Consider the following 7277-nt stretch of genomic DNA (forward strand, 5'->3'; position numbering starts at 1 on the left):
ACTACATTAAATGCACATACACACATGGATACAGAGGTGAACTTTTGGAGATGTTACATTTTGGTGAATAATTTCACAAAGGATGTTGGAATATAACCTGAATTACCTCCCAGAGTCAAATTATAACAACAAAAGAGAATTTTGTTTCCCCCCATATTTAAGAGAAGTTTCTGACTACTCTTCCCGAACAGATGAGCCAACTGTCTTCATGAGACGTGTGAGACTGCAGCTTGGTATGGAACCTGGGAGCTCTGAAGTGCCTTCCTCTCAGGGCCAATATTTACAGGGTCTTAAGATGATTAACTTTGGCCAGTACTTTCCATGGTGGCCTAGTTACCTTCTTTTGCAAGGATAAGCATAATAAGCCTGAGCAGCTGGAGTGGACCTCTGCCCCCTCCCACCCTCCATCCTTATCTCAATCACTGCACATGCAGCCTCAGGCCACATGCAGACCATCAGTGCAGTCTCCATTCTCTCAGGCAGGCCTTTTGGGATGCAAATGAGACTTTCTTTAGGGGTTACAATGGGGTTTCTACACCAATTCCAGCAAGTGTAGGTCCTGAGGGCTGGTCCCTCACACATCTAAAGAGTCAGACACAACAGGATCAAACCTCTAGAAAAGGAGAGTAAACCCAGAAGAAAAAAAAAAAAAAAAAAGATATAACAGTTATGATTCTCACAAAGAAAAAAAAGCAGACTCCTGGCCCAAGATAAACCCCAGGAAGCATGCAGAGGAGGTGAAGCACAGGTTATTGGCAGTGGAACAGGGGCCACTGTGTCAGTTTCCATAGGGCGGCCTTGAGCTCCTGGTTCCTCATGCTGTAGATGAGGGGGTTCACTGCTGGAGGCAACACGGAGTACAGAAATGACAACACCAGATCCAGGGATGGGGAGGAGATGGAGGAGGGCTTCAGGTAAGCAAACATGCCAGTGCTGATAAACAGGGAGACCACGGCCAGGTGAGGGAGGCAGGTGGAAAAGGCTTTGTGCCGTCCCTGCTCAGAGGGGATCCTCAGCACTGCCCTGAAGATCTGCACATAGGACACCACAATGAAGACAAAACAGCCAAATAAAAAAAAGGCACTAACCACAAGAAGCCCAAGTTCTTGGAGGTAGGAGAGTGAGCAGGAGAGCTTGAGGATCTGGGGGATTTCACAGAAGAACTGGCCCACAGCATTGCCCTGGCAGAGGGGCAGTGAAAATGTATTGGCTGTGTGCAGCAGAGCATAGAGAAACCCAGTGGCCCAGGCAGCTGCTGCCATGTGGACACAAGCTCTGCTGCCCAGGAGGGTCCCGTAGTGCAGGGGTCTGAGATGGCCACGTAGCGGTCATAGCACATGATGGTGAGGAGACAATACTCTGCTGTGATGAAGAAGACAAAGAACAGAAGTTGTGCAGCACATGCTGAGTAGGAGATGGCCCTGGTGTCCCACAGGGAATTGGCCATGGATTTGGGGAAAGTCGTGGAGATGCAGCCCAGGTCGAGGAGGGAGAGGTTGAGGAGGAAGAAGTACATGGGGGTGTGGAAGTGGTGGTCCCAGGCGACAGTGGTGATGGTGAGGCCGTTGCCCAGGAGGGCAGCCAGGTAGATGCCCAGGAAGAGCCAGAAGTGCAAGAGCTGCAGCTCCCAAGTGCCAGCAAATGCCAGCAGGAGGAACTGGGTGATAGAGCTGCTGTTGGACATTTGGTCCCTCAGGGCATGGCACACTTTCCAAGAATGAAATGAAGGAAATTTTTTGAGATAAAATCCCCACAATTTTTCATAGAAATTTCCAGTAGCAGTTGAAGTACATTTCCTTTCTCTGGTTTGTGCTGGCTGAGGGTTCTGTGAGGAGCAGGACCTCAGCCTAAGTGTGGCCAAGGAGTCAGCTCTGCTCTGCTGCAGTTGGTCCTTGGAGCTGGTTTGTCACCACTCACGTGTTCACAAAGGATGTAAGATACAATCTGCCTTTGAAGGAAATTTTATAATAATTTTCTCTATTTTATGTTCTCCACCATCTGGTGGCTGTTCTTCCGAGGGGTACAAAACCCCACATTTCATTGCTTAAAATGTAAGGAGTTGTCACTGTTTGACTCAGGTTCGACAACAATGCTCTCAATCCCCTCCCCCCCCCCCCCAGGTAGGGAAGGAGAGAGAGAAAAAGAGAGAGACTTGGCTGGATTGAAAACTAAACTACACAGCTTTAATTAAAACACTAATGAATCATACAAGAAAATATATACAATTATATACAGATATATTCAGATATGGGCAAAAGCCTCTCACCTCCCCCCACCCCCAGCAACTCCCACAGCACTCCCCTGAACTGGCAAGAGTCCCGAGAAATCCCGGAGCCGCTGCTGGAGAAAGCGGAGAGTTATGAGGGTCAGGAGAGCTCGAGCCTAAGGGTCGACGGTGATGGATGAGCAGAGTCCTCCCCGGATGCCGGCCATGGACGGAAGAGAAGGCGAGAAGAAGAAGGAAGCTGTCTTCTGTGATCTCTGACCTTCCTTTGAGCTTATGTAGATATATGGAATGGAATATCTTTGGCCAATTTTGCTGTCTGTCTAACTCAGCCTCCCACGGGAGGGGGTCAGAGATCTCCCCATAGTGTCTGAGCCGGCGGAGTGAAGGTGTAACCTTGAAACCTCAGTAGTTAGAAAAACATTCCACTGTCTTATCAGCCTAGTAGAACACACAGTTGCTAGTTAAAAGAAAGCTTACTGAAGGAAAAAAAAATTAGTGAAAAGAAAAATTGGCTTAATCCTGGCTCAAACCAGGACATTCCACCCCTTATTCCATACCATATATTACATACAGGCTCTGTACTTTACCAGCTGTCAAATTAAGGATTCTCTCTCAAAGTCAGATTACCCTGAGGTACATATTGTACTTCACCATCCTCCATCATCACACACCAGGTATGTCCAGGTCCCTGAGCAAAAGCAATACCCCTGACAGGTTTACCTTTGCCTGAAGCAGGATAGACCCAAACACTTTTACCCAGCAGGTTTCTTTCACATACCACAGGGACTTTATCCCCATCTGCAGTATGCAAAAGGTCTGACTGGGCAGGACCAGCCCGACTGATGGATCCCCTGGTATTAATTAACCAGGTGGCCTTTGCCAAATTTTTATCCCAGTTTTTGAAAGTTCCACCACCCATTGCCTTTACGGTAGCCTTCAACAGACCATTGTACCTTTCAACTTTCCCTGAGGCCTGTGCATAGTATGGGATATGGTAGATCCATTCAATACCAGGCTCTTTAGCCCAGTCAGTGACAAGACTGTTTTTGAAATGAGTCCCATTGTCTGACTCAATTCTCTCTGGAGTACCATGTCTCCACAAAATTTGCTTCTCAAGACCCAGGATAGTATTCCTGGCTGTGGCATGAGGCACAGGATATGTCTCCAACCATCCTGTACTTGTTTCCACCATTGTAAGCACATAGCACTTACCCTGGCGGCTCTGAGGAAGTGTGATGTAGTCAATTTGCCAGGCCTCTCCAAATCTGTACTTTGACCACCTCCCCTCATACCACAAAGGTTTCAACCGTTTTGCCTGCTTAATTGCAGCACATGTCTCACAGTCATGGATCACCTGTGCAATAGTGTCCATAGTTAAGTCCACCCCTCAGTCACGAGCCCATTTGTATGTTGCATCTCTGCCCTGATGACCTGAAGCATCATGGGCCCACCGAGCCAGAAAAAGCTCACCCCTGTGTTCCCAGTCTAAGTCTACTTGGAACACTTGATCAGCCTCATCTGCCCGTTGGTTGTGTCGATGTTCCTCAGTGGCTCGACTCAGGGGCACGTGTGCATCCACATGACGCATTTTTACCTCCAGTTTCTCTATCCGAGCTGCAATGTCTTTCCACAGGTCAGCAACCCAAATAGGTTTACCCTTTCGCTGCCAGTTATTCTGCTGCCACTGTTTTAGCCAACCCCACAAGGCATTTGCTGCCATCCACGAGTCAGTGTAGAGGTAGAGTCTCGGCCACCCCTCTCGCTCAGCAATGTCCAAAGCCAGCTGGATGGCTTTGACCTCTGCAAACTGACTCGATTCACCTTCTCCTTCAGCTGCTTGTGCAACCAGTCGTGTAGGACTCCACACGGCAGCTTTCCACTTCCGGCGGTTCCCTACAAGACGACAGGAGCCATCGGTGAAAAGAGCAAATTGTTTCTCAGTCTCTGGTAGGTGATCATATGGTGGAGCTTCTTGAGCTCGTCTCACCACTTCTTGTGGTGGCATTCCAAAGTGGGTGCCTTCTGGCCAGTTTGTAATTGCTTCCACAATACCTGGACGATTAGGTTTCCCTATTCGGGCTCTTTGGGTGATCAAAGCAGTCCATTTACTCCAAGTCACATCGGTGGCATGATGGACAGGAGAAAGGTTATTCTCGAACATGAATCTCAGCACCGGTAGTCTGGGCGCCAGAAAGAGCTGTGCTTCAGTGCCAATCACTTCTGAAGCGGCTCTAACTCCTTCATATGCTGCAAGTATCTCCTTCTCAGTTGTTGTGTAGTTGGCCTCGGAACCTCTGTAGCTCCGGCTCCAGAATCCCAGGGGTCGACCTCGAGTTTCCCCTGGTGCTTTCTGCCAGAGGCTCCAGTTGGGACCATTGTGTCCGGCTGCAGTGTAGAGCACATTCTTGATGTCTGGCCCTGTTCGAACCGGTCCAAGGGACATTGCCTGCACAGTCTCCTTTTTAATCTGCTCAAAAGCTTTCTGTTGGTCAGGACCCCATTTGAAATCATTCTTCTTTCTGGTCATCTCATAGAGAGGTTTCACAATTTCACTGTAACATGGAATATGCATTCTCCAGAAACCAACAGTCCCTAAAAAGGTTTGAGTGTCCTTTTTAGTTGATGGTGGGGCCATAGCTGTTACTTTGTTAATCACATCCATTGGGATGTGGCGACGACCATCTTGCCACTTGATTCCCAGGAACTGGATCTCTCGCGAAGATCCCTTGACCTTGCTTCTTTTTACAGCAAAACCAGCATCCAGAAGAATTTGGATGATCTTTTTACCTTTCTCAAAACTTCTTCTGATGTGTCACCCCACACAATGATGTCATCAATGTACTGCAGGTGTTCTGGAGCTCCACCCTTCTCCAGGGCAGCCTGGATCAGTCCATGGCAAATGGTTGAGCTGTGTTTCCACCCCTGGGGCAGTCGATTCCAGGTGTACTGGACTCCCCTCCAGGTGAAAGCAAACTGTGGCCTGCACTCTGGTGCTATGGGAATAGAGAAGAATGCATGAGCAATGTCAATAGTGGCATACCACCTAGCTGCTTTCGACTCCAGCTCATACTGAAGCTCTAGCATGTCCGGTACAGCAGCACTAAGTGGTGGTGTCACCTCATTCAGGCCACGATAGTCCACTGTCAGCCTCCACTCGCCATCAGGCTTTCGCACTGGCCAGATAGGACTGTTGAAGGGTGAATGAGTCCTGCTAATCACACCTTGGCTTTCCAATTGCCGAATCAGCTTATGAATGGGGATCACAGAGTCTCTGTTGGTGCGATACTGTCGTCTATGCACTGTTGAAGTGGCAATTGGCACCTGTTGGTCTTCAACCTTCAGCAACCCTACTACAGAAGGGTCATCTGAAAGGCCAGACAAAGTACGCAGCTGTTCAGTGTCCTCAGTCTCTACAGCTGCTATACCAAAGGCCCACCGGTACCCTTTCGGGTCACGGAAGTATCCTTTCCTGAGACAGTCTATGCCAAGGATGCACGGAGCACCTGGGCCAGTCACTATAGGGTGCATTTGCCACTCCTTACCAGTGAGGCTCACACCGGCCTCCACAACAGTCAGTTGTTGAGAACCTCCTGTCACTCCAGAGATAGTGACAGAGTCTGTCCCTTTATGACTCGATGGCATTAGAGTGCACTGTGCATCAGTGTCCACCAAAGCTTTATATCTTTGTGGTTCTAATGTGTCAGGCCACCGAATTCACACAGTCCAATAAACTCGGTTGTCCCTCTCCTCCTCCTGGCTGGAGGCAGGGCATCCCTAGGGTTGAGCACTAGAGCTCGATGAACCATCCTGGTTGTTGACTGGTGCAACCTTCTTCTTGGAAGAACCATCTCCTGGCTTTGTTCTGTTTAGAAGCTCTTGCACACGTAACTGGAGAACATCAGTGGGTTTCTTGTCCCAGACTCTCATGTCCTCTTTAAAATGATTTTTCAAGAGAGACCACAGGTGGCGTCACAGTGAGTCCTGTCCCTCTCACTGCTGTCTTGTAGCAGGACGTCTCTTCTTAATGGCTGCAACACGTGACCAGTTGTCTCTAGGAAGAATCTGGAGTTTACTTCCCCATCCATTTGGCATCTTATTCTTCCTGTCAGTCATTTTTTTAATGGCTGAGGTGTGGAAGTAAAGGGAATCAGAGAGGATGTCTCCATACTGTCGTGCTTTAACAGTTACCTCACGTACAGTTGGTATTTCGTAACCTTCAAAACATCCCATGAAGGAGAATATATGGGCATGCGCTGCTGGTACAGCCTGAACAAACTTCCGGAACATTTGTGTGTCACACTCAACATCATCAGGATCTGTGATTCCATCTTTATTATAGATCACTTCTCGCACAGCAATCTCTCTCAAGTAGGTGATGGCTTTCTCGAGAGTGGGTGTTCTGCTTCGGCGCCATCCGATGTCACCCTTGTGGGGATATCTCTCTCTCACAGCTGAAAGAAGTCGGTCCCACAGGGTAGTAGTTCCTGTCTTACTACTAAGTGCTCTGTCAATACCAGCATCTCTGGCCAGGGATCCCAACTGCTTGGCTTCTCTCTCATCCACATTGTAGGTCTCAGCACCACTATCAAAGCATCGGAGCAGCCAAGGAAGGATTCCCTCACCATCAATGCGGGTGAAGTCCTTTCTCATGAGGCGCAGTTCTTTCATAGAGAAAGGCTGGGTGAGGTCACCGTCGTCATCTGATTGAGGAGGACCTGCTGTTCTTTTATTTGCTTGAGAGTGGCCTGTTTTTTTATCTGTCTGAGAGTGGCCTGGTTTTTTATCTGTCTGAGAGGCACCCGCTCCATCAACTGAATTAGAATCCTCTTCTTCCTCAGCCTCACCTTCTGATTTAGAATCCTTCCCTTCCTCACTGCCAGCCTCTGTTTTTGTCTTTGCCTTGCTCCTAGTCACAGGGTCAACGAGCTTGACTTGCGAGGGATTGGACTTTATCTTTGTAGAAGCAGTTGTTTTTGTAGCAGCAGGAGTGGTGGTATTGGCAGCAGTGGTGTTGGCAGCAGCAGTGGCAGCAACATTGCCTGTGGGGGAA

General features: G+C 48.7%; 1 pseudogene; it reads right to left on the reverse strand.

Moving 5' to 3' along the window:
* Positions 1 to 749: 749 nt before the first annotated feature.
* Positions 750 to 1699, reverse strand: LOC127387143 (olfactory receptor 14I1-like; annotated as a pseudogene).
* Between the last annotated feature and the right edge of the window lie 5578 nt (positions 1700 to 7277).

Source organism: Apus apus, chromosome 7, assembly GCF_020740795.1.
Source record: "Apus apus isolate bApuApu2 chromosome 7, bApuApu2.pri.cur, whole genome shotgun sequence".
Classification (NCBI taxonomy): domain Eukaryota; kingdom Metazoa; phylum Chordata; class Aves; order Apodiformes; family Apodidae; genus Apus; species Apus apus.